A 26284-nucleotide genomic window follows, 5' to 3' on the forward strand; every position below is an offset into this window, starting at 1 on the left:
TTCTTTTTTCATACCACTGTTACATTCATTTCATGTCCACTCATTTCGGCCCAAACAGGCACTGTTTTAAATGTCAGGACTATCAGGCCTAACAGCATTTTACAAATGAGAACAGCACACTGGAATTTAATGGTGTTACACCTGAGTTGAGGTGGAGTCGTTGAACCCAGGCATCTGTTTGTAAATCCCTGTCTTGTGGTTTTATAAGATCTGATCTTATAAAGGCAGAGGCAGAGACATTATGATCTTGGGTATAGGCAGTAATTGTACAGCAAAGATATTTTCTGTAACGATGCTGAAAAAGATGGCATCCTTTTCTGTAAGCCTACTGTGTAATACGCAGGGCTTAATATATTGTGCTCATTCAATTATAGTTTTAGTGAGCTGGAGTCACAAGAGACAGCAAAGCTTTTCAAGCTTTCTGGTGATTTCCTGAAGGTATTTCAGCACTTGGTCACAGTACAGAACAGAATAAATTGCACCATCTGTATACATAGTTCTTGGTTCCTGACAGAATGAGAGATAAGGCTTTAGGCATTGTATGCCAAAAAAATACAACACAGATTTATTTTCTTTCAGTATTTACAATGCCTTAATGTCTGAAGAACTGTGGATTTTCCTGCCATTAGTGATTGCCCAAGTAGCTGTCTCAAAGCACTGTTCCTGTGGTTCAAAGACAACCCAGGGAACCGAGGAGACAGAGCCAAACTCAACCCACAGTCGCATGGAAGCAAGCGCAATCAGGGATATTGTTCTGACACAAACAAGAGCAGAGTTTGGCCCAGGTAATCATCATCTTTTCTGTCTCACACTGGTAATTGACAGTTCACTTGGGAAAATGATTGGACTGCAAATGTATTAAATCTAGCCTCTGGACCCAGTCGTGTGGTCCACACAGAAGCATATTTCCCCTGAGTCTGAATGGCTGAAGAAAGGGCTGAATGTGTGCCCTGTTCTTGTCCACATGAGAGCAGTACTTTTCATTAATTACTTCGGCTTCTCTGTAGTTTCTATGGAGAGAAAATAGAGTCCAGGAATTTTTTCCACTTATAAGGAAGATAAATGATATAATTCTTGCAAGACTGTAGGCCCTGAATCAATGACAGGGTTGGAATATGTTTTGCTTAATAATGCATTAAGTATTTTGTAGCACCAGGGCTGGTTTATGGAAGAACATGATGATTTGTCTGCAGCAGTCACACTGCTGAAGTGTGGAAAAGGATAATGGCTAAGAACACCATCCTGGAAACAGAAACAGGATTTCCTGGGTTGTAGTCCCACTACTACCAACTCCCTCTGCTACCTTGGGCATATTTTAAAAATTACCTATATCAGATTCCCTGCCTGTCAAAACAGCATAATGAGATCCTGAAATTCTTGCTGTGTTTGGTGGGAAAGGCAGTAACAAAGCCCTGTCCTCCGAAATGTTTAGCTCATCACAGAAACATGGAACAGTAGCAGATCCTTTGCTGGTGTGGTGAACAAAGGTCTTTGCTCTGGTTCAGGGCTCTGGAGATGAAAAGTGATTTATAAGTGTTACAGCTCAAAATAGTAACTTAAACTATTTTAAAAGGGTCTTCTCTTTGTTTTGTTTTCAGCAAAAGACTGCACAAACAGCATCATTCAAGCAGTTTCTTGAAAAATTTAAGTCAAATATTAATACTCAATGGAATGATGACCATTACTCAATTCCCCTTTCATCTTTGATCTGATTACCAAGGAAGAATATTTATCTTGTTTGCTTCATGTTTTTATTTTTTAAACAATTGCTGATAATCAGAGAAATCGTGATTAACACTCCAATGGAGCAACCACTCAGGAAACATTAGTAAGGCTTGCAACACTGATTAGCTGCACTTACAAATATTATCATATTTCTTTAATCTAAGTAGCCATAATAGCCTTTAAGAGGCTATTTATTTTGTCAGTATTGATGGAGTTTACAACATAAATTCAAATGTTCAGAGAGCACAGGAGAAGGTTCTCTTTGATGTTGACTTGTCTAAACTTTATTAAAATCAATAGATATTCCCCAGTCTGACTTTAGGCAAATTTTCTCCCTGTGTCTTTAGAGACATCAGAGGGGTTTTAGCTGAAGCCAGTAGCAGAGGAAGCAAAGGCAGCCTCTTCTCAGGCTCTGTGGTCAGTCAGGCCTAGAAAGAATCCACTTAAGCAGTGTTTTACTAATGACATTTCTGGATGCATGTCAGTGAACTCAAGAAGAGTGTCCAACCTGGCGAAATGCTAGAAAACATAAACATGCTAGAAAACATTTTAGCACTGACTTTTTAAAGTCTTCTTTAGCCTGGCATGGTCTGTCCCAGATTAATTTTTGAGTTTGAGTCTAGAAAAACATCAGCAAGCAGGTAAATCTATAACATCACTTTTGCTTGCACTGAAAATATTTTTGTTGCTATTTTTAAAAGATATTTTTATTACTCCATATATCTAAAGCAGTGCTTTCAACATGTGGAAAGAAAATTTACTGGTGTTGGATTTCAAGTTTCTACCTAGCAATCCACAATTTATTGTGATACTTTTAGAAGATCAGGAATTAATAAAAATCAACAGAAACAGTGGAGGAAATTGCATTTCTTCAAATACCATAATCTCTTCCCAGGGAGGGGAGAGAATTCTTCTTGATGATCCCAATTATTTAATAAAACTGAGGACCATACAAGTAACAGATTTAATTTTTGGAAGATTCTATTATTCTATTGTTCAATATTTCCAACTTGGGTAAAGATTCCCAACTTTGAAGATATCTAGAATACATTTGGATAACAAATGATTCTTTGATTTTCATGATATTAAAGTTTTGGAAATGAGTTTTAAGTTTCATAAGTATCTGAATTTCAATAAGTGCTCTTAAAGTTTTCTCTCAGATAAATTCAGACTATTGCACTGCATCTGCAAAACAGTGGCAGGGTGCCCCCTTTTCATGCTATAGGCCAGGAATACTGTAATCAAAATCAATGTTTCCATGTCAGGTTAGGTGAGGAGTGAATAGCATCAACATGGAAAGTTGTATGTAATCTTTGGCTTGTGTTCCCTCACCTGAAACTACAGGACATGGTAGATTTTCATTCGTGGTCAAAAAAGCTGAGGCTATACATCATACAAGCCTGTTCTTGTATTTTCAGTTTTCTGGCTCTGAGATGCTACTTTCAGTGATAAACAGGCCTTCTGCTTATTAACTTGCAGTAGTTTCTCACATTTTTTTCTGTTCAAAAATGGATTTTGTCAGCAGTATCCTTGCTCTTTGTTTATAAATGTAAAGGTAAAATGTGTGGGATTAGTTATTAAACTCTCCAGAAAAAATCCTAGATGTAAGGAAGAGATTGTATGCCCCAAATATGTCCTATTTTCAGCTTTATCAATTGTTCACACAATACTTCTTAGATATCTTACATTTTCAATCACTTGTGACTTTATAATGAAATCTCTGCATGCTGAATGAACTGCAGGTTGCAGAAATCACTGAAGTGCTATATCACTTTTTCACTTATTATACATTGCTGCTCTGGGCTCAAAGAAAAAATACTTGTTATTTGAATGTTTAAAAAATGGTATGAAAGCATTGCCTTCGCATTTTCTCTTGGACTTTTTTGGCCCAGATCTTATGGAAACAGAGGGATGGCAAGGACAGGGCTAAGTAAATATACAAGAGTCTAAGCAGATCCAGATGAAAGGCAAGGATGGAGAATCACTGCTTCTAAAACAAAATTATCAGTATAGCTTCTTTTTTTTTAACTCATCCTTCAAGGAGAAACCTGCACATATTTGGTCAGACTGATCTAATTTTGGTTACCAGAATAATCACCCCCAAGCAGCAGAATACTCCCTAAAACTACAAGTCCAAGAGTTTCTATGCCTACTGAAAATATGTGACTAAAACTACTGTGTGCAGTATATTTGACAATGTTTCATTAAAAAATCCATGAAAAATGATCAGTTTCACACAACACTAATTTTTCTTTCTTTCCACTCTCTACTATTTTTTACCTCTGTTTCTAGTTGACATGATACCTAGCCTGAAAAATTAGGAACCAGAATTTAGAAAGCTGTCAGTCTGCAGATCTCAGGTGTGGAATGTCCAGCCTGTCATTGTTACTGCAAGCGCACAGATCATCTGGATTCATATCTGGGTTCCAACCTGTAGGGGGCCGCAACCCTAATCCTAACCCTAGGCAAGTAAAGGCAGCCTTGGGCTATGGCAGGCCCCAAGGAAATACCTGTAGGGGAAGCCATGGTGAGGCAGCTTTGCGCTCCCCTTGGGATGACATTTGTAGCTGCAGGGTGCCTGGAGCTCAGGGCTTCCTGGTTTAAGAAACCCTAACCCTAGGCATAACCCTAACACTAACCCCAGGTCCGTAAACCAGCCTAGGGTTAGGGATGGTCCCAGGGAAAAAGCTGTGGAAGAAGCAATGTTGTGGCACTTTTACGCTCCCCTTGGCATGCCTTTTGCAGCCGCACTGTGCCTGGAGCTCAGGGCTTCCTGGTTTAAAAAACCCTAACCCTAGGCATAACCCTAACATTAAGCCTGACCCCAGGCCTATAAACCAGCCTAGGTTTAGGGCTGGTCCCAAGGAAAAAGCAGTGGAGGCAGCCATGTTGTGGCAGTTTTGCATTCCACTTGCCTGGAGCTCAGGGCTTTGTGGTTTTCAAAACCCTAACCCGAGGCGCAACCCTAAGTGTCACCCTACACCAACCTTAGGCAGGAAATGAAGCCTTGGTCTGTGGCTGGCTGTAAGGACAAAGCTGTGGAGGCGGCCATGTTGTGGCAGGTTTGGGCTGCCCTTGAGATGCCTTTTACAGGTGCAGTGTGCCTCGAGCTCGAGGCTTCCTAGTTTATAAAAAAAAACCCTAGGTGTAACCCTAACCCTAACCCTAGGCAGGTAAATCAGCCTAGGGTTAGGGATGGTACCAAGGAAATAGCTGTGTAGGAAGTAACCCGAACCCTAACCCTCGGCAGGAAAAGGAGTCATTGGCTACGGCTGGTTCCAAGGAAAAAGCTGTGAAGGAAGCCATGTTGTAGCAATTTTGGTCTTCCCTTGGGATGCTTTTTGTGGTTGCAGTGTGCCTGGAGCTCTGGGCTTTGTGGTTTTCAAAACCCTAACCCTAGCTTTGACTCTCACCTTAACCCTGGGCAGGAAAAGCATCCTTGGGCTACTGCTGGCTCCAAGGAGAAAGCTGTGACGGAAGCCATGTCGTAGGAATTTTGCACTTCCCTTGGGATGCCGTTTGCGGCTGTAGGGTGCCTGGAGGTCTGGGCTTTGTGGTTTTCAAAACCCTAACTCTATCCCTAGATAGTAAAGGCAGCCTTGGGCTACAGCTGGCTCCAGGGATAAAGCTGTGGAGGAAGCCGTGTCATGGCTGCTTTGCGTTCCCCTTGGGATGCCTTTTGCAGCTGCAGTGTGCCTGAAGCTCTAGGTTTTGTGCGTTTTAAAACTCTACGTCCTGGCGAAATAATAAATGTGTTATTAATTGTTGTAAGAAAATACTGGTGGAAACACACCTGAACTTTTTTTTTTTGTCTTCATCTACTCTTAAATTCCACAACAGTCTATTTTTTTAAAAAGCCGTTCTGCTTTTTCTTTAACAACACATTCAACAATGTGGCATACACTGTGATGATGTGGATGAGATAATCTGTGCCGCTGACAAATATGTGACATTTGTTAACGGCAGGGAAAGAAATATGAGGCTGTTCCGATGTCTAACAGTGAATTTTGGTGAATATTTTACATCAGCTAAGGTTAAGGGTTAAGAACCAGATTCTGAGCAGGTCAGATTATAATGGATCCATCCGTCTCATAACAAGAGCTATTGATTGGTTATAAGCCCCAGCTAGTGCAGGACTATCACAAAGACAGCACCAGCTCCAGCCAGTGACCTCCGCTGCAGTCATAGAGCACTGAGTTTAATGGGCAAAGTTTCTTTCAGAAATCTGCATGCTGAGCACCAAACACTGCTCTGGGACAATCACTGGCAGGTCCCAGTGGCGTTACTGGTAGCAGGTCCCAGTTCTTCTAGCAAGTCTTTTTTGTAAGTAATACAGGATTTTGTTTTATATATGAATTCAGAACTGTCCAACATATTTGTAGTCTCCTGCCAGTAAATTGTAGTTTTATTTGCAGATGGAAAGGAAAATCCAGTGATTTTTCAGTGTCTGAAGTCTTCTTGAGGTACACCAATCCAGTTGGCCCCTGCTGTAATTTCTTAGATCCTGTGTGGTCTTTAGTATCTGAAGAAAGAGAAGAAAGATACCTAAAGTGGTGCCTATGCTTTCTGATATGCAGAAGATATCCTGGGATCTGCCTGCTGACAGTAGGTGGTAGGTTAATGTTCCATGAGATTTTGCTAGAATTTTGTTAGATTAGCGCAGTAGCTGGGAGCACGGCTCCTTGTGGCTCAGACTGGCTGTCAGGGGGACTGCCTGACAGACCATGCTACCTTCCCTGTACAGAAGACAGCCAAACACATGGGTCTTACAGCACTGACAACTGCACTAATCCTGGCTTGGCCTTTGAAGAACATAGATAAATGCTGCTATGAAAGTTCATAAATCTACATCTAAAATATTTCAAACATTGAGGTATGGCGAAGCATTTCACATCTCTTGGCAGCAACCACGTGTTCCTAAAGCAGTCCTACCAGGCTGTGCCTGTGGGTTTCTGTTGTCCCCTCTAAGTATTTTCTAGGGTCAGAAGGCATTATTCTGGCAGCAGCACTCTCTGCAGGGGTATACCTGGAGACGTACACAGTCCAAAGACTTTTCTCAGCTAGACATAAGGGAAAGGCATCAATATGTTTAGGCAACAATACCAAGAAAAAACGTATAAGTTCTGAAATACTTTACCTTGAGCCTATGCTACAGATGTTTTGATGAAATCAAACAGAGATTACACTGCCTGTAACTTCTTTTATGTCACATGTTGGCACTGTAATGCCAAATTGCTTCCCTGGCAGAATCTTATGCAAAATGTGGGGATGTCTCTTATTAAGGCCACCAACATCAGCAGGCATGTATCAGCAGTTTCAACACACCTTTTTTGCTCTGAATCAGCCAGTGGATTTAGATCTTACTGCATCCTAAAAAAAAATTAACTCCTATTAATAAAATCCCAGTTATTATCTTTATGTTTCTAAGATTAGTGTTCTGTCTTTTTGTTAACATTCAAATCCTTGATCTGTTCCCTTTTCCTTTTCATCTTAACAAATACATGCACTAGGAAGAGGAAGAAGTCTCTCAGTAGGGTCTGCCAGTCCATAGTCCCTCCAGCTGAAGCACTTACACCTTGGAGTACTCTTTATCTTGCAGCCTTTGTCTCACCAAACAATGGGAGAGCTCTCAGGAGGTCCCAGGAAGACATTGATTTAGGTTTCCATCTTTATGACTCCTAACATCAGTGCCCACACTCTGTTCCACACAGCCTGAGGTGCGCTCTCTCCAAATTTCCATTCTGCTCAGCCTACTGAAAACCAGTGAAGGAATGTGCTAAAAAATTCCAGTGCTTTCTTTGTTGTGATGAATGATGAGCTACATCATGGCTTTGCTAGTACTAAGAACTCTTGCCTAGTGAGAAAATTTTGGGGGTATTACTGTATTTGCAATGTATTTTCCTGCTGCTTAATTGCAACATATTTGCTTGCTGCTTACATGAAGGCACTGAGGTATAATCAGAGAGAAGAAAGAGGCTAGATATATTTGTAATTGCTCTATCACTGGATATTTTAAAGGATATTGGAAATGCAAATGTAAGGATCAACAGAGCCTGAACCCATTTGAGGACTAGAAGAGTTATCAGATTTATCTTTGTCAGCCCTTTCTCTTTCCCCAGACCAGCAAGTATTAGTCTGGTGTGTTGGAAATCCCTGGGAGCCACTAGCTGCTGAATTGGAAAGAAATGCACCTAGAGCTGTCCTGTAAGACTGACATCATCATGCTTTCATCTCAGTACCTCCTAAGCATTTTGAGATCCTCTAATGAAAGTTATTACATAAATGCATAGCAATCTATTCTTAAATGTTTAAATCATGACAGATTTTGAATACATATTTTTTGTGACTCAGTCATGAATTACCACAATTTGCATACAGTATTTTCCTATATTCAGCATACCCTCCTTCTCATTTAGTCCTTCTGACTTGTGCTGCTGTAGTGACTTTAAACCTGAATTACAGAAGCAATTTTGGAGTGCATAGCTGTTAACTTGGTGATGAGTAATCTTGCTGTACCTATAGGCAGGAATAATTGACAATTTTTTATAATGAGCAAGGAGGAAACCCATAATCAAAGGAAATATTTCTCTATTTATGAACAAGCACATCCATTTTACTCTCTTTGTGTCCAAAGCTATAGTGGCTGTCTAATGTGAATACTATTTTCTTTTGCTTATTGCTGCAGTGCCAAGGGATAAGGTAATATTAGGCCTTCACTTAATAGGGTCCTGGTCAAATGCTGAGGAATAGGCAGGGATGCCCCAGTGCACTTACGGTCTTAAAGAGAAGAACAGTGAGAAGGCATAAAATGCAAGCATTAAAGGAAACTGAGAAGCAATTCTCTGGCTTTGAAATAAGTTTGTTTGCAAAGGGTAGCTTAATATTTCTTGGGAACACCCTGCTGTTTCCAATCACCTCCTTAGCTGCCTTTTTCTGGTTTTCTCTACAAAAATTGGCCAGGTGACAGCAGCAGTCCTGCTAAGTCCCAGATGTGGGAGAGAAGCTGACATGCCTGCAGCACCTATATGAACCCATGCCTGTAGAGCAGTGTCCAGTGAACTGGAAATGCACAGTCGAGCTCCACACACTTGTCTTAGAAATCTAGAAATGTAATTCTGCCATTGTATGCTGAATATTGCAGGCAGAAGCCCATTGTCTTTGTTGTCTTCAGGAAGAATCAGAGTTAGGAACTCCCTGGGACTGCTATGCTGCTTTTGATAACAATACCCCACTGTCCTTCTGAATGTTTTTGCAATGTCTCCTGCCACCAGGAGAGGAAATAGGTCCTGAAGATCATATATCCTATATATAATATAGGATCCTATATATGTATATGATATATAATATAATCCTCCTTTAATTATGAAGGATTTTAACAGTGATTATTTCTTGCCTGGGGGACTAAATGTTTACTCTTGAGATAAAGAATTGCCTCACAACAAAGCTGTTTTACCAGATACTGGTTTGCCCCATCCCTCTCTCCTGCACTTGAATATATTTTCATAATTCTTATTTTTGGTGTAATAATCCAGCATCTGCTATGCTGACAGTCTTGCACAGAGCTATTTAGAACAGCTAAGGGCTGATTTGAGTCCCAGAGCAAACAAGCTGGGTCTCTTTCCCCTTTTTCACTCCTTTTTCCTTCTACAGGTTAACCTGGTGCTGATCTCCCCTTCTTCCAGCCCTGCTGGCTGGGGAGGGGTGGACAGGACAGAAGCACTCTCTGAGGTGCAACTCCAGAGTCCCAGGGCATTTACTCCTGGCCCCCTTGGTGGGGACGGCAGCACTGTTCAGGGTGTGCATTAGTCCTTTTCTCTCCAAATCTGTGGTGCTGCAGCAGGATTAGCTCTCAGCTAGCAGAGGTCTTGTGCCTTCCTCTTTCAAAATGTGCCTGAGTCATCAGGTGTCTTCTGAGACATCGCAGATAAGCAGTTATTGGATCCTATTTTGGTGTTTGAATCTGGTACCTGACCTCACCACTGGAAGTTTGGAAAATAAGTCACCATACAGATGCAGAAAGAGAAGAATTGCACCAGAAGGATTTTGCTGGAATTACTTGGGGTAAGCTGACAAACTCTGTGGGTGCATTTTCACACTCAGGCTTCAGTGGGGTCCTCTATGTGAAGAGGACTCCAGGCATTTTCAGCTCTGGTAACATCTATCTCTTACAGCTCCGACTCATTTCTGCAACTAGCTCAAGCACAAGAAGACACTGATTCTCTCCTCTCTTTACAACAAGTTTTAGTTAGAGCAAAGCAAAATTTTAGCTCTGACTTGCTTGAAGTAGAGAGTTCTGGTGAGCACTGTCAGACCCTGCATCTACAGGGTGGGAAACTCTATCAGCAATGGGCGCAGTGCATATTTTAATTTTGGAAAGAGAGAAAGTTCGTGTTCAAAAGCTCTCTCCAGTGCCAACCATCTGCTTTCAAGAATATTTCTCTTTGTGCTATTTCTATGAACTGGGGGTGAAGTGTAGCCCTTTTCAGTTATCGATTCATGGTTCCTTTTCATTTGTTTAAATTGCTCATCCATCTTGTCCATCAATATGTGTCGTGGGTTTACAGGAAGCAGGTTTTCTGGGAATGGAGTGGCCAGAGGCCAATAGGTGTTCAGATTTTAAATTGACACCAGGCTTGGCCACTGAGGGGGGATGCGCCTCTGAGAACACAGGGGTTAGCAGCAGAGCTTCCCCCTGGGCTCTCTCTTGGATTTCCGGCCAGCAAAGAGGCAAGGCCTCCCCTGCCCGGCTTCGAGCTGGGCGGGGGAGGGGAAACCTGCAGCCCGGCAGAGGTAGGCCTGACCCCTCAAGATGGAAGGGTGGTGGGGGCACCAGGAGGCGGTGGGCAGACCCCCCCAGGAAAGACAGAGGGAGAGAGGCCCCGAGAAGATTTGGGCAGCCCCCCCCCCCCCAGCTAGAAGATGAGAGAGAGAAAGCTGGTACGGGCCTGTGGCCTTGAAGTGATATCGGCCTGTGAAGAAGGAGGGGGAAGGGGGGAGTGCAGCAGGGAAGGAGCCTGGCCGCGTGCAGGAGTTTGTTAACCCCTTTCTGGACAATGAAGACCTCACAGAGCATTTGGGCCTCTCCCGGAGTGCATGATAAAGAGGAAATGGGCAAGAGAATGACAGTCGGAGCAGTGAGTGAGGCTGGGGGAGTAAAGAAGAGGCCGGAAAGAGATGATGGAGTAGCTGGTTGCTGGACTCTTTTTGGTACAGCCATGGACAGAACCATGCTTCCTCGCGATACAGAGGCTGCATGCAGGGGGGAGGCGATGGCTCAGAACTGAGAGGGTTCAGTTTTGGAGACCCCCCGGCCCCAGGGGGTAGATAAGTATGGGGGGGACAAGAGGTCCCGAGATGAGAGGAAACTGTGCTTTTTTTGGAACTGGTCAAAGCACCCTTAAAAGGATAACCCTTGAAGCAGCTCTGTTCCTTGTCCAGTGGTGAGAGCGCTGGGCACGCAAGGAAGGGGTCACCATGGCCCCAAGAAGGACTCCTCTCCTCTTGATGGACTGGAATTGAGTATTTACAGGGTGATGGATGGAGAGTTGAAATTTGGAAGATGTATTGGAAATGTGGTGGGGGGGAGGAGGAAATGTTTTTTGTGGAGTTTTCATTTTCCAGGTGTGTGTGTGCGTGTGTGTGTGTGTGGTTTTTTCCTTTTGTAGTTTAGTTAATAAACTTTTTTTTCTAAGGTAGAGGCCTGCTTTGCTTATTTCCTGGTCACATCTCACAGCAAACACCAGGGAAGTATATTTTCATGGGGCACTGGCATTGTGCCAGTGTCAAACCATGACAATATGTTTCTTCGCTTAGCACAAAGATAACAAATTCCTGTGCCCATAAACACTCTGGTCCATAACTTCTCTAACATAAATATGCTTATTAACTTTTCTACAGGATGACTTCTATGCAGAAGATGGCATATGTGCACACTGGAAGGAAGATAAGAGTCTGAAGTAATTGGATTAGCTGTAATAGAAAAATGGGTGAGCTGCAGGGATGGAATTCACCCAGGACTAATTTGGAGCACAGAATATCAGAGTGCTGCAAATCTGATAGCAAATGATGCTTGTTTAGATTGCAGATCAGGGGGCTTTATAAGTGTATATCTAAGAATGAATCTGTATATCATCTGTAGGATGTAGCATCCATGCACCTACAGATATCTGCATACAGCATTCTTTGATGAAAGGGTGCCCTGGTGAATATGTTTATTTAGGCTAAGAAAATTATAGGAATTCCACTATATTTCAGAATCCAGTAGAAATCACTGCCCACACATTCTGAAATAGCTATGTACACTTCTTTCCTTCATCTCCTTACCTTTAGCTTTCAAATATGGAACAACTCCTGCTCCCTCAATTGGCATCAGTGAGAGGTACTGCTTGTAGGGAATCCTGTATGTTTAGTTACGGGGGAGGCTCTTCAGAGCTAGCTCAAAAAGAACAGCATAGGCTTTTAACCCAAGAGAGATAACTTAGAAACAATTTTTATAGAAGAGTTCAGTAATTCTTCCAAAAGAGAGGCTGCAGAAAGACAGCCAGGATAACTCACACATTGGGTACACACACCTGTGACTCAAACACATCACCTGGACAAGGTGAAGTTGCTCAGTTCTGTTGACCCATGAGGACCAATGGTACCTTGCATTAAAATTTAAATAATCTGCTACATTTTGCATTCTGTGTTTCTATTCTTCAGTTACTCATAACTCCTCCTGTTGACAAAAGATTCAGCTTTCCTGCTGGTCTCCTTCCTGGAGCAGAGGTAATTATTCCCCACAGTGGAATCCAGGACCTGCATATGGCTCATGGAGACCTGAAGATTCATGTTCAGTGCTGTGGCAGGTGCCCCAAGAGCCAGTTCTCTGGGGCCTCTTGACAGCTAGTCTCAGCCAACATTGCTATAATGTCTGCCTAGGGCTGTGTTGCCAGGGATGGGCCTTTGTTTCCAACTCCTCTTTTCCCTGTTTTGCTTTCATTTGATTTATAGTTGTCTCTGATAGCTGAGATTAATGTGGATTTTTGTTTTACAGGCGAGCGTGGCGTTAATTTTCAGAGTATTTATTGCTCCAGCCACATAAAGGAGATAAATCACCTTAGAAAGAAAATGTCCTCTTGCATGCAGTCAGCTCAGTAAGTTTTTCTAAACTCATAAAAAGTTGCCATTTAATCTCTGTCTGGGGTTAAGTCCTGTGAAACTCTGACTGAGCAGTACAACAGAAGTAAGCAGTACACAGGACAGGAAATGCCTGCTTCCACCTTTCAGAAGTACTCAACCCTTACTTCTTTCCACAGGCTCTTAAGCTTTTATTCAATGCTCAGTGGAGGTAAATATAACATACCCACAGCTCTCTCTTGAATGGAATAAATTATTTTATGTGTTTATTTACATAGCTATATAACAGTGTATTTTTATGTAATATAATGTAATGTATTTTTAATGTGATATAGCAATGTGTTTTTTAAAAAAAAACCTACTCACCTGCAAATTGCACTCCATATAAAGGATCAAGATCTCCAAAGACAACTAATGATTTTGAGCAGTGAAATTGAGTTGCTCAGCCTAAAACAACACCACCAGCTTCACTGAGACTTTTGGGATATAACTTAAGCAGGTGATATGCCCATTCACCAAAACATTTTTCTGAGTATCATTCATGCCCTCCATTTTACACTAGATCAGTACTGTTCTGACTGCTTACATTTCCAGATAATTTTCCTCCCAGGTATATATGAACCTATCCATTTTTCTACCTCAACATCACCTGCAAGGTAGCTTGGTATATATTGACTTCTCAATTTGGCCGGAACTGGCCATTTTGAGATAGATTTGTAGTAAAAACTTGATTTTATTCTGTACAACCAACCAGTCTATTCCTCACCCTTGTGTTGCAGTCAGCTTTGGTGTCTATTTAGAAGAATCAGAAATAAATATGCCTTGTTATCTTGCTTATATGTAGTGAGAGACCCAGCTGAGGGTCATCCAGAGTGGCAATGACATCCACTACCTTTATGTTCATGTACCTATACAGCTTTTGCACTTTGCAGTCCATGCTGATTTTGGAAGACTTTCACACAGAGGATAGTTGGAATAGTTGCTGTTATTGCCTACATGGCATCCAACAGCTCCATGGTGCTGTTTCTATGCTTATAATGCTAAGTAAACATAAGTTTTCAAATAAATTTAACAGATCACTTCTATTTGTCAGCAATTTACATTTTTTAAAAATAAAAAAAAAATCCAATTTTTTTTATTTATAAAACTTGTCATGTCTCTAACCCTGGATATTGAACTACTGGAGAAAAACTGGTGTTTTCATTCGTCCATTCAACTGCTTTTGGTGAACATCCCAAAATGTAATGTTTGATTTTACTTTGAGATTCTCACAGAATAATCTGCCTGTTATAAGGAGATCTGGATAAAATTAAAATAACCATTAGATGAGGGGGTTGTTTTACTGTGATTTAGTAAAGAAAAGCAGACTTTTTCTGCTGCTCAGAAGAATAAGAATCAATCCCCTGCTCGTTCCAGCTCTGTGCCCATTCACATCTCTGGATACTTATGAAAAGCATTACTCACAAATCAGAAAATACCCTAACCTTATTGCTCAGTACACATGCATTTGAGATCTGTATAGCTTAAGCATCTCTGTGCTCAGCAGAACAACTGGAGGAGGTTGCAAGTGTAGCAGATAGAAAAATAGCTAAACGCAGGGACTGGAGTGCACTAATGGCTGTCACAGACCCAAACCTGTGATGAGGTCACAGTAAAAAACAGGAGAGAAAGGCCCCCTTCTAAAACTGAACAAAGCAGAAAACAGAACAAGTGTGAACTGAAGTGATAAATTATAGAGGACTTCATGTGGAGAAATCAAATAAATCTCTAAATATTTTTAGCACACTCACTTTTCTTTCAATAGCTCACCAGGAGGTTCAGTGGTCTCACTTGGCATCTTATTAATCCTGCACTGATTGGTGAGCATGCAGGAATGGAGCAGCACTGGCATCTGGGTTAATCACATCTTCTAGGAAATCGTGAAAATGACACAGGAGACACTTCACAAATGGGGAGCTGAGGTTTTGCTGAGAAAAAGGCTCTGTTTTCACAGCAGGTTGTCAATAAGTCCAGCACTGTTATGGATCATAGCTATAAGTCAGGTTTCAAATTTTCCCAACTGCAAGAAGCATCTGTCTTATTTGGAGTCTGAACACAAACAATCTTTGCTGCGAGTGCAAGATTTAGTTTCTCCTGCATTTCGGTTGCTTACTCTCATTTGTGTCTTTTACTTGGTCTCTTCTTTGAATCATAATATTTCAGAAGACTATTTTTGATCAATACAATCCTTATGCAGTGCCAACTGATTTCCTTATTTTGAACTAAAAATCTCTTTCATAAGCAATTCCCAATAGAAATGTTCCTTTTAGTCTTCTACACTACTTGGATTTTTCCTCAGGGATGGAATGCTATTTTTCTTTTTAATTCTCTCTAAACTGCTGACACTAATGCTCTCTATAAAACTTGTTGTAGGCCCTGCTCTGTATCTCGTCTATATTTGGGATTAGGGAGAATTATTATCATGTGGTCCTAAAGCAGCTTTTTTGAAGTCTTGAGTACACTCTCCTGTCAGGTGAGTACTGATTATATATTATAGAAAAAAAAATGGTTTTAAAAATAGATCCAAGAGTGAGAAAAATCTGAAGGCTTGAGATGAACTGTTAGGAGAAACAAGACTGGGAGGAATTTGCTGTAAGAGAAAAATCCTAGTTCCCAAGGAGGATGCTCAAGTGGATAATGCTCTTTATTCTGAATGGAAGCAGCTGTGGCCCAAGAGGTGACTCAGTGGGGCTAAACACCATGAGAGCCCAGGACATCTGAGCTCACTTCCCATCAAAATACAAAATTTGGAATCTGGAAGTTTGATTCCATTCAAGGGGGACTGGGAACATTCACAGCAGAAACCAGTCCCCCACTCAGAGAGCTCAGTGCACAGGCACACACATACTAGATACACAAATATACATGATCTTTTGGGAAACATATCAAGCTGAAAATCCACCCTTTGAATTAGGCTCTTTCCAGACACCCCAAACCAGACACCTAAATATGGAAACAGCCTCAAAACCAGCCTGTTTTGAAGGCATTAGTTTGGCATTTCTGCTGCTTTTGGAAGAGGTATGTGAACTCACAAAGAAATATTTCATGCCTTACACTTAAAGTGATTTCAAAGGCAGTCACTCACTGAAGAAAAGAAAAAGAAGGTACACTGCCTCGTGATAGTCTTTAAAACACAAGTAAAACAGAATTCTTTGTGTTTTGTGAAGGAGAAACCTCAGAGGTTAAACACACAGGTCATGGAGAAAAATGCTTTTTAGTGCAAAAAGAAAGGTTATTCTGAATGTTGTCCTCCTAAAACTGGTATTCCTCACCTCAAGTATGGTGAATGTTCAGAATTTATAACCTTGATAGTTTTTACTAGAGCAAAATATACGTAAATGGATCAATATGTTTAATTGCAAATCTGACAGAGATAAATCCTTCAATGAATCACTGGCTCAACTTCTTGCTTGAAGTTAACAGTAATTTAATTAGATTTGACTTCAAAAAATACCTTAGCATGATTTAATGGTATAAATAATGAGATGTTCAAATTGCTCATTGAAAACGTATTATTTAACGAGGTATTTTGAATGTAAGCAAAGAGTAAACAAGCTGTGTATTTGATGGGTTACACATTTTATTCCCAGCAGACCATTTCACACTGGGGAGTATCACTAACTTGTCAGTGTGATATAGTGGTATGAGCACGAGCATCAAAATTGGTGGTTGCAAGGCAGAACGTATGTGATCTTGGGAAAGACATTTCACTTCTGCATTGTGTTTCATCTGTAAAATAGAGAGCAGGGGGAAAGTAATGAAGCTCTTCTGGGGTCTGCAATAACTTAATGTTTGTAAAACACTTGAGGGTTGTAAATGCAAAAGGTGTTAGAGAAGTGTTGTAACTTCAATTATTTCTAGTTTATTTTTTTCAAGTAGGGGTCAGAACCTCAGATTTGGTGGGAGTTTGTAGCTATATTTGTTCTTTTCTGTCTTCCTTCTTTTTCTACTTCCATCTTCTTGGAGTTTTTGAGCAATTTAAAATCAAACTGGCTGAGAGCTTGTGAAGGTAATGCTTTGAGAAGTGTTTTATGTTTATTGAATACTGCTCTAAACCTTTTGCCAAACTCCTCGGACTGTCTGAGGTTGCCAGTAAAATTTTGGGAGTTTTCTTTCTGTTCTGAACTCTTGAGAATATCTCATCAGTATTTCTCTCATGCATCTAACTCAGAGTACGTGAACAACTGTAAGCCCTTCTAAAAGTCTCATTGAATGAGTTTTCTGGGGCCTTACAACATGACATAGAACACTGCATGCTGAATCTTTGTCCTTCCTCTGGTTCCTCCTTGTTACGGTTCCTGGGGACCTGATGACCCTCTGCACTGTCCTGTGTGGTGCAGGATATTTCCTGGTCAAGAAATATTTGTACTCACTGTAGATAGGACAATTATAATTCATATTCCCTTCCAAAGAAAAGCTATTGGTACATTATTTAAAAAAAAGTATTCTTCTATGCTTGATTAGTACTGGCTGTCATAAGACCCAGACTGCTGGGTCTTAGGTAAGCCTCAAGTCTGACATCTCTTTTTTTCTTGTAGTCATTAAAAGCCTTTCAGGAAGGCAAATTTAGTATCAAGACATCAGTGAAACATAGGCTAACTCCCATTGCGTAATGGTAACCTCTGTCTCTGGGAGTTATTAGCCAGGGTGACAGGCTATGCACTTATTTATTCTTCCAGTGGCAGTGAGATCAGAGCACAAAGGTCCCTTGGGGACTGCTCCATCTCAGTCCTAACTGGGGTATTTAATAGTTTCTACCACAGGCCTATTAAGGTTGATTGTGAATTCTGTCCTCTTATCTAGAAACCACTGTTCAGCAAAGCGACAGCCAAATCTTTTAGAATATTGTTATTTTTTGTAATCTAGCCTAAGGCTTTTGGGTGAGAAAAAGGGAGAAATAATTGCTTAGTACTGCGAGAGACTCAGGTACAATTTAGAATTCATCCCTATCTATTAAAGTGGAATAATTTCTATATTGTATATTCAGAAGAATAACGAAAAATTAGATTTGTACTTACAGAAAGAAATGTCCTTTTTTCTTTAATTGGTTCCTACTTGGAGAACACTTGTCAGCACATTCTATGACTGTATTTCAGTCTAATCCACCATTTAGGTGTTTCAGCCTAAAAACACCTTAGTGATTAAATTGTCTCTCTGCAGTACATGTCTCCAGGGGACTCTCTCCCCCTGGCACTAAAGCACATCTTGTCATCTCGGAGTTCAAAGCCCACTCCTAGTCAGTGCATTGCCAGAATTCAAGAAGCGTAATGTTTTTAAAAGACTGTGATTTTTTTCTTGCCAAGGGTGCTGGCTTTTTGTTCCAGTATGGAATATATGATGGAAGGCCAAACTGAGAAGCTCTAAGTCCTCAGAAGTCCTCCAAACATTACCTGCTTGATGCTGTTCAACAAAGAGATAAGACCGAAAGTTCAATATAAAAAAGACTTTTCCTCATGTGGTTTACTGAAGCATGATTTGCAAAAATAAAAGAAAAAAATGAAAGAAGCTTGGCCTTCTCTCTGCTGCTTTTTGATGAGTAAAGCTTGACAAATATCTATTCCCACCATTAGGCATTGTCACAGTCACATAACAAGCATGTGCAGACTATCTCATTTATCAGTCTATTTTTTGGGTGTCTTCTTTATAGCTTCCATAAAAGCATTGTAAAGCCCAAGGTGCCAGCCTGCGAGGTGCTTTGGGCTGGTTGGTATTTCCACCAGATATTCTCTGGAGGACAGAGAGTACATAAAGATAATGGATAGAAGGGGCTGATTTAGGTGAGAAGAAAAAAATTACAGACATCCTAAAAACCACAGCGCATTTAAGGTATGGTTTGAAAGTACAGTAAATCAGAGCTATCCCACATGGCACATTCCTTCTTGTGACACACATTCTACCACAGCAGTAACATCCAACCAATCACCTTCACTCCTGTTTTTGTTGTATTGCCTTTATTTGCCAGTGCATTGTGCCAGATTTGGTGGTGTTTCTGAAGCAGCAGGTCAGGATACAGATGTATGACAAAGAAGAGAGGTCATGTGGAAAGAGCTGGTTATTAACTTTGAAGAAGAATGTGTGCTCATGTCAATAACAGCCAAACAAGAGGGTGGCCTTAGGTAAAGAGGATGTATGGAGGGACAAACCTTGACTGTGTTAAGCATATAACCTGCATACAGATCAGCAAGAGTGTTCTAATTAACTTCAAGGGAAAATATGTTAGTTGTGAGTCAAGAAGGTGATGATTTAAGAACCTTTGCTATTGTACAGCTGCTGCTATATGAGGGAACACACAGACCAACCAGCTTTATGTATATCCTTTTACCCTACTTCATATATCACCTCTTACCCATCAAACACTCCGGAGAGACTTGCTCTTGCAGCTTTGTGGAAAAGAATGAGACAACTGGTACCCAAGCAAAATGTCCTGAAATATGTTCTTACATTAAAAAAAAAAAAAGTATTCTCTTGCCTTGTTCAGCTCTTGTCTATAAATCTTCTTTCCTTGGCAGGGTTATTAAGAACAACTGGCTGAAGCAGCACTGTTGTTAGCTGAGATTCTTGCTGTCCTATGAACCTGTCAGCCAAGTTACAGGAGTAAGTATAGAGAATCAATAGTCTTTTTGGCAAAGAAAAAGAGCTGACACTGATTCTTCCAACTCTGGCAGGTGCCTTTCATACTGTGCCCTTTGATGTGTGATCAAGGCCTGCCTATGGCCCCATTGTAACCTTGTAGGGTGTTCAGCATAGGAGGAAGGAGAGTCCTACAAAGCCACATCTTCCCTATCTTTCAAAGGCTAAGGAATGGGTGAGTTTGACAGAACTTCACACTTTCAAAGGGATAAATGAGATTGGGTGAAAAGGCTCCTCTTACTCTTTCCTGTCTTGGATGTCTGACCATCTGGCAGTGTTCTGAGAGTGACCTCAGTGGACTTCTGGAGAAGTCTTCTGTCATAATTTAATATATCTGACTGGGTAATAAGATAGGGTCCAGAAACCACCATTAAATTAATAACTGTAGACTACAGTCCCAGGCTATGTTACAGAATAACAAAAACTTGAACTTGCAAATGAGTCAGGTTACTGAGAATTAGCACAGGCACAACCAGAGAGGTGGTCTACTTACATTATGATAATAACACAGGCAGACTCATGATATAGTTCCTTCTTTGCCCCCATACTTTCCTGTCACTGCTCCTTAAAAACAGTAAGTAATATCACGTTTGGCTAATGTTGCTTTGCAGACCTTTTGGGTACTTGCTTTTTCTCAGCTCAACTGCATTTTGAAATGTTATGCACCTCTGCAAGAGCCCAGTCAGAGGTGGGTAGAGGTTTTACTTTGTAATGATTATTCTAAATCCTAAATGCCACCTAGTAAAACAATCAGTCATAATTTGGCTGCATTAAGTATTCTTTGTTAGTTCATTAACCTTAGCACTGTCAGCATGTTGCCACAATCAAATACAATTTATTCCGTGTTGTGCAATGAGAGCTGAGGGCAGATCTCACACTGGGCTGCCATCTAATGGACCTCAAGCACCTGCTAAATGTAACAGTGTGCTGTGCTCAATATGGGCATCTAGCAAGGGGAGAGGATGTATGTGCTGGAGATGACCTGGTATAAATTCAGGTGCTGAGCTGGGCACACCCAGTCCTTTAATCACAATTTCATCAAATACCTGACAAACTTTCTGAAGCCCAGAATGGTTTCCCTCTTGAGCTACAGCTAAACTAGAATTCCCACAGGACTGTTTCGATTTTGCTTACTTGAATGCTGTTCTCAGACGAGGAGAGAACTGATGTACAGGCTTTGCTCAACATCTGTGGTACTTTTCAAACCACAGATAATCAGTGGATAATGCAAAATGATATAATTTGCATCAGAAAGATAACCGAAAAGCCTCTAACACATATTAGTGGGCATAATTCAGCCCTTTGATGTGAGAACAACAAAAGAATATTAAGGGCAAATTCTGCTTTGTGTAATAGAAGAGCTGAGGCCAATGACATCTTGCAGATTTCTGCCACCTTTTTTCATGTTGACCTGCCTGTGGCCAGCTCCCAAAGGTCCCTGTGCAGCAACATGTGATAGAAAAAGCCTCAGGCCCAGTTGCTTGGAAAGGATAACTTCCTCAACACAAGGAGTCAAAAAAAAAAAAAAGCCAAGCACCCTCACCAGTGCTGCAAAGGGAAGGAAATGGATAAAAAGCGCCCTGAGAAACTTCTTTTCAATCTTGTTATAGTAAGAATAATTGAACAGTGCAAAGTGTCATAAGCAATTTGTCTCTATGTGACAGACAACAGACCTGTTTTGAAGGTGATGATTACACTGACTTCCCAGCAGAAGCTCAATCAAATCTGTGGTTATATGGTTTCCTTCCAAACTGGAGAACACAGCAGTGCTGCTGTTATTTGACAACAATTTTGTGGGTATGAATTTATCACATGCTTTCTATTTGGGCTTCCCTTCAGTGGTTTTGTCAGTCCAGACTCCATGAGCAGGGCCACCCCATCTCAGCCAGACATGTCAGCTTGCTTCAATCCTGACTTTCTGCCTGGTTTGGACAAAGAAAATACAATATTCCACAGTATTTAGGCCATGTCAGTAGTTTTTAGGAGTCATCATCTCCAGTGTTTATGCTCAGGAGATAGCATGGTAAGAGGAAAGTGCTGTATCTCAGAGGCTGTTGTGTGTTAAAGGAAGATAAAGCCAGTTATGGCCAGTATGCAAACAGAAGAATAATACCAAGCACTCTGAGCTCTGTAAATTGTGGTTTTGGTTTACCTTCTGGACCTTCCCTACAGCCCATATTCCTCGAGATCACTCAGTTTTCCACCAGCTATTTGTCTTTACAGATAAAAGATTAATTCTGTTTAAAAATGTAAAAAAAGCATTTGTGTTTATAAAAAAAAAAGTTAAGATGATAGGATTTTACAGGTGAATGTGACCCTTATGGGAATCAACAAACCTTTCTGTTACCTAAGACACCCTTTTCCAGAACTTCAGGTTTTTATCCATCCTCTTAATGTCATTTTATTACTGCATCTGAATCACAACAGTCTGCTAATAGTAAAAGCAGGCCTACTGCTTTTCCTGCTTAGTACCTATTTCTTGATTTCATTTTGGTGTCTGTCCAGAGTTGTCCTTAGGATAGCTCTTCAGAATATTATTTACTTTTTATTTGCACTGTTAAAATTCCAAACTGCCTATCAGCTATCAAACTTTCAGCTAGAGGCATAATGGTATTTTATTGCTAGTGATTTGCCCATTTGAGCCTATAAACCAGCAATCAGCATTCTGATGACAAATAATGCAGGTATTTATCATTGCAAATAACGGGCATAAGTTGGACTTCACCTACTTAGATTATTGCGGAGTTACGCCAGCATGCACAAAATCAAATGCTCTGACATCAGAGACTGATGTAACTTCCATGGAGTCAGTAGATCTGTCTGCAAGTGTAACTTAAATGAACAAAGTGATTCCTCCTGCTCTTGTTGAACTAAATGGGAAAAAAACCCACTAAATCAACAGGATCGTGATCCGGTCACCTGGGGAGTGTCTGTTTACAGAGAGACCAGTTCTTCACAGAATCAAAGAATATGTTGTGTTGGAAGGGACCCACAAGGCTCATAGAATCCAGCTCCTGTCTCTGAACAGAAAAATCCCTGAGTCACACCATGTGCCTGAGAACATTCTCCAAACTCTTTCTGAACTCTGTCAGGCTTGGTGCTGTCACCACTGCCCTGGGGAGCCTGTTCCAGTGTCCAGTCCCCCTCAGGGTAAAGAGTCTTTTTCTAATATTCAACCTAAACCTCCCCAGACACAACTTCAGGCCATTCCCTTGGGTCCTGTCGCTGTCACCAAACAGAAGAGATCCATGTCTGCCCCTTCTCTTCCCCTCACAAGGAGGTTGTAGACTGCAATGGAGCATTGGCAATGAGGCAACCGAGGCTGTAGCTGCTATCTCAGTGAATAATTAATAGCTATTTCTGAGTTGGGTATTTTATTATTTATCAAAAAACACCACTTCATCAAGGCTAAGGAGTCTATTAAAAACCTTTTGCTTTTGAGAAAGCCTGCGCCTTACAAAGTGTAATGAGAACAAATGCCTGAACCTTGAGTGTTTCAGAGACAAGGTCCCCAGTTGGATGGAAGGCTGTTTAACTTTGTTCACACTGGCAGTGGCCTTGGGAAACGGGTATTACCTAGCAAGGCTACTGCTGTTGGTTTTGTGGAAATTTCTCAGAGATTGAGAAATGGGGTTGGGAGTTTGGGGACCTGGGGGGAGACACCGGGCAACATTTATCCAAATGGCAGGGCATGTTACCACCTAGGCAGCACCAGCTGGGCTGGTTCAGGTTGTAGCTGTAAAGCCTTGATCCATTACACCAGCAGAGAGTGGGAGAACAAGGACATACTCCCTTCAGGCTTGTGCTCTCTGTCCTTGGTGCGGAGATCCCTTTCTTGGGCAGAGTTTGTGACAAGTTATTGCATCTGCTGATTGACTTGACAGGCTGTGCCCTCTGTAATGCTTAACACACGTCCTGGTCCCTGGGAGAAAGTAACTTGCTCTTCAGATATAAGAATACTCCTACTTACTATGTTCCCCTCAGCCCTGATAGGTCTGAGTGCAAACAAACAGCAAGGTGGAATTCTCCCTTCTGCCTCCTGGACCAATGAGTGGTGTGCCAGTGGCCAGGCAACCAGTGCTCTGGGAAAAGGGTCAGTGGGTGCACACTGCCTCACGCAGGAGGGTCTCTCGCTTGTCTCCTTCCTACTGTAGCAGCACAGGCTCAAGGCCTTAATAAAGTCACAGTCACCTGCTGAAGGTCTTAATTTACTTACTGACTTTTTGAAAACACATACACATAGAGGGCAGCTGGGTAAGGTCCATCCAGAGCCCTCTGATGTGGTGTTTGAAGTGTCACCTTACAACCATACTGGAAGCAAGCTTGAACACATGTATCTGTGGGCGCATGGGAGAGCTCCCTTGGGCCCTGGTGTGAGCTGAGCATCCTTACCCTGGCCTCTGCCCCTTGTTCCACTCAGCCTACCTCCCTGCCCAGGTCCAGGAGAGCCAGCACATTGCACTCTGTTCCCGCTCCCAGTGTCTGCAAGGCAGAAATTGCTAAACATTGTTTTGACTCCAGCTGGCCAGAAGAATGAGTCTCAAAATCACCTTAGCTCTGTGCATGCAAACAAGGAAGTCATAGTATGTCTGCATATATCACATCCTTGGTATTGGGAAGGCATTTGTAGTAAAGCTGGAGGTGACTGAGATCAGACTCCCGGACTGCAAATTAATGTAACTTGCAGGGACATCACTGAGTCCAGAGAAGAACCGATGGCACTGCTCACTGAAGAGCTTCAGAAATAGGATAAGTCAACTTTTAGTACACTGAAGTCATGTTTAACTGGCAATATTTCTTTGCAAATGGATAAACCAGGCAGTTCTAGAGGCAATGGTGAGCCCATAAATTGCTCGTATGTTTTTGCAGAATGGGTTGTAACTGCTTTATGGTCAAAAATGTACTTTCTGCAGCAGGGTAGAGTCTACTGTCTGACTATCGCCACAGATTAATCAGTCCCCGTCTCCCCCATTTTTTGTTCTGAAGTCCTTAAATACATTTTGGTTTTACTTTGGGGAAATCTATTCCTGAAGTCTGTTTGTTTGCATTTTTTTGTTTCTTTTTGTTTCATTTTTTAGCATTGAGCACTATTGAAATAATTCTTTCCCATGTTGTTCCTGTGCACTGTGCTTTTTAAATTCCATGTAGCTTCATATTTGTTCAAGCAGAAATGCTTAAAATCCCTGGCAAGGGGTGTTGTTGTCAGGGGTAATCACCTCCCTGCAGAGATGAGAAGTACAAGGTGTAAATGAGTACCTCTGCTCCCAGAGGCTGTGTTAGCCAGCAACAGCCACGCTCCAGGATGCGTCTTAGAAGTATTGTGGAATGTCTTGTTTTTCCACATAAATCATTTAAATAAATTATCATGATGGCTGGAAACTGCTAGCTGATACTAAAATGTCTCAGATGAAGACAGAAAGATAAATCTTTTAAGAACTTACCATCATGACATGTTCCATTAGTCCCTTATTTAATTACCGGCAAGGGGCAGTGTCAGGGAGGGGAGCAAGGGGGTTGTGAAAGGATTTTCTCATTTAGAAGGAGGTGCATTGAAGTGTGGATTGAGGGGCAAGCTGAAGTCAGTACTGTTTCAAAAGAGTGAAGCTTCCTGGCATGCCAGCCCTGTTCTGTAGGGGTACCTGAGGTAGCTTTAACTAGCCTGCTGGGGCAAGTCTGCCACCATGCACACTCCTGTGCAAGCCAGACTTGCTGCTGCTTTGCCAGCTCCTAGTGTCACTGTCACAGGAGGTCTTCTTGTTCTCCCTTCAGATCACAGGGAAGGTGTCAGCCTCATCTGCAAGGATGAGATTTCATCTGGATCTGTCCCCTGACAAGCACGATGACTTTAGTCTATCTAGGTCCGAGGTGCAGTTTTACTTTTTGCACTTTTAAATTTAACTTTTACTTAATTTTTACTCAATTTTTTTATTTAATCTACAGACAAATAGCACTTCCCATCCTTCATTTTTGTGATGAAAAAAACTCTGTTGAAAGACATTGGGAAGGCTTGGATACCACTAGCTCAAAAAGAGAGTACTGGGGCACATGTAGGGAAGAAGATCTGCTGTGCTTTAGACAACCTCTTCAAGCAGGTTGCCAAGGGCAAAACACCAAACTGTGGACAACATGGCTTAGAGTGTGTTCAAAATGCTCCCAAGCCTGGGTCTGTCAGGTGTGGACCCTGTCTAGGGGCTCTGACAGAACTCAACACATGGCAGGCCTGGTTGTGACTCGTCACTTACGGCTGGTGGGATTCCGTGGGAAGGCACACTGTGATTCACGCACGGGCTGCGCGCTGCACTCACTTTCACAGATCAGCTACAGGCGGTACACGATCAGAAGTGGTCACTGACAGCCACGAGCATGGCTCTGCTGACGCTGCTCCAGAGCCAGCCCTGCCAGACAGCTCACCATCCACAATCCCCTGCACAGGAGAGGGCGGTACTGTCAGCTCTCCATCACCCACAACTGCTTTATCTGCAGTGAGGTGGACCTGCTGGACCTGCTCAGGTACCTCTGGCACAGTCTGCAGTGGGCTTTTCCCTTTCTCCCCAGCCTGTCTGGGCATTAGGGTCCCTGGATTAATTCCTTGGATACTTCTCACTGCACCAAATATTGCATCCTGAGGTGTCACCCCTGCAGTGAGTTCACTGAAATAGTTTTTATTCCCTCATAATGGCTGTGTGAACAGGGACTGATCCCAACTACCTTCCTGTTTGATGTGCAAAACAAAACAGGAGAGCTCAGGATCATGCACTTAAAAAAGGCGTCT

The 26284-nt window shown here is 41.8% G+C and overlaps 1 long non-coding RNA gene across 1 annotated transcript; it reads left to right on the top strand.

Annotated features, from left to right (window-relative positions):
• The first annotated feature begins 12766 nt into the window (after nt 1-12766).
• Nucleotides 12767-18304, top strand: LOC115949489. The gene is made up of 3 exons (XR_004082936.1): nt 12767-12860; nt 15256-15355; nt 18186-18304. It is a non-coding gene; the product is annotated as an uncharacterized LOC115949489 (long non-coding RNA).
• The last annotated feature ends 7980 nt before the right edge of the window (nt 18305-26284 follow it).

The sequence above is a fragment of the Geospiza fortis genome, unplaced genomic scaffold (assembly GCF_000277835.1).
Source record: "Geospiza fortis unplaced genomic scaffold, GeoFor_1.0 scaffold23, whole genome shotgun sequence".
Taxonomy (NCBI): domain Eukaryota; kingdom Metazoa; phylum Chordata; class Aves; order Passeriformes; family Thraupidae; genus Geospiza; species Geospiza fortis.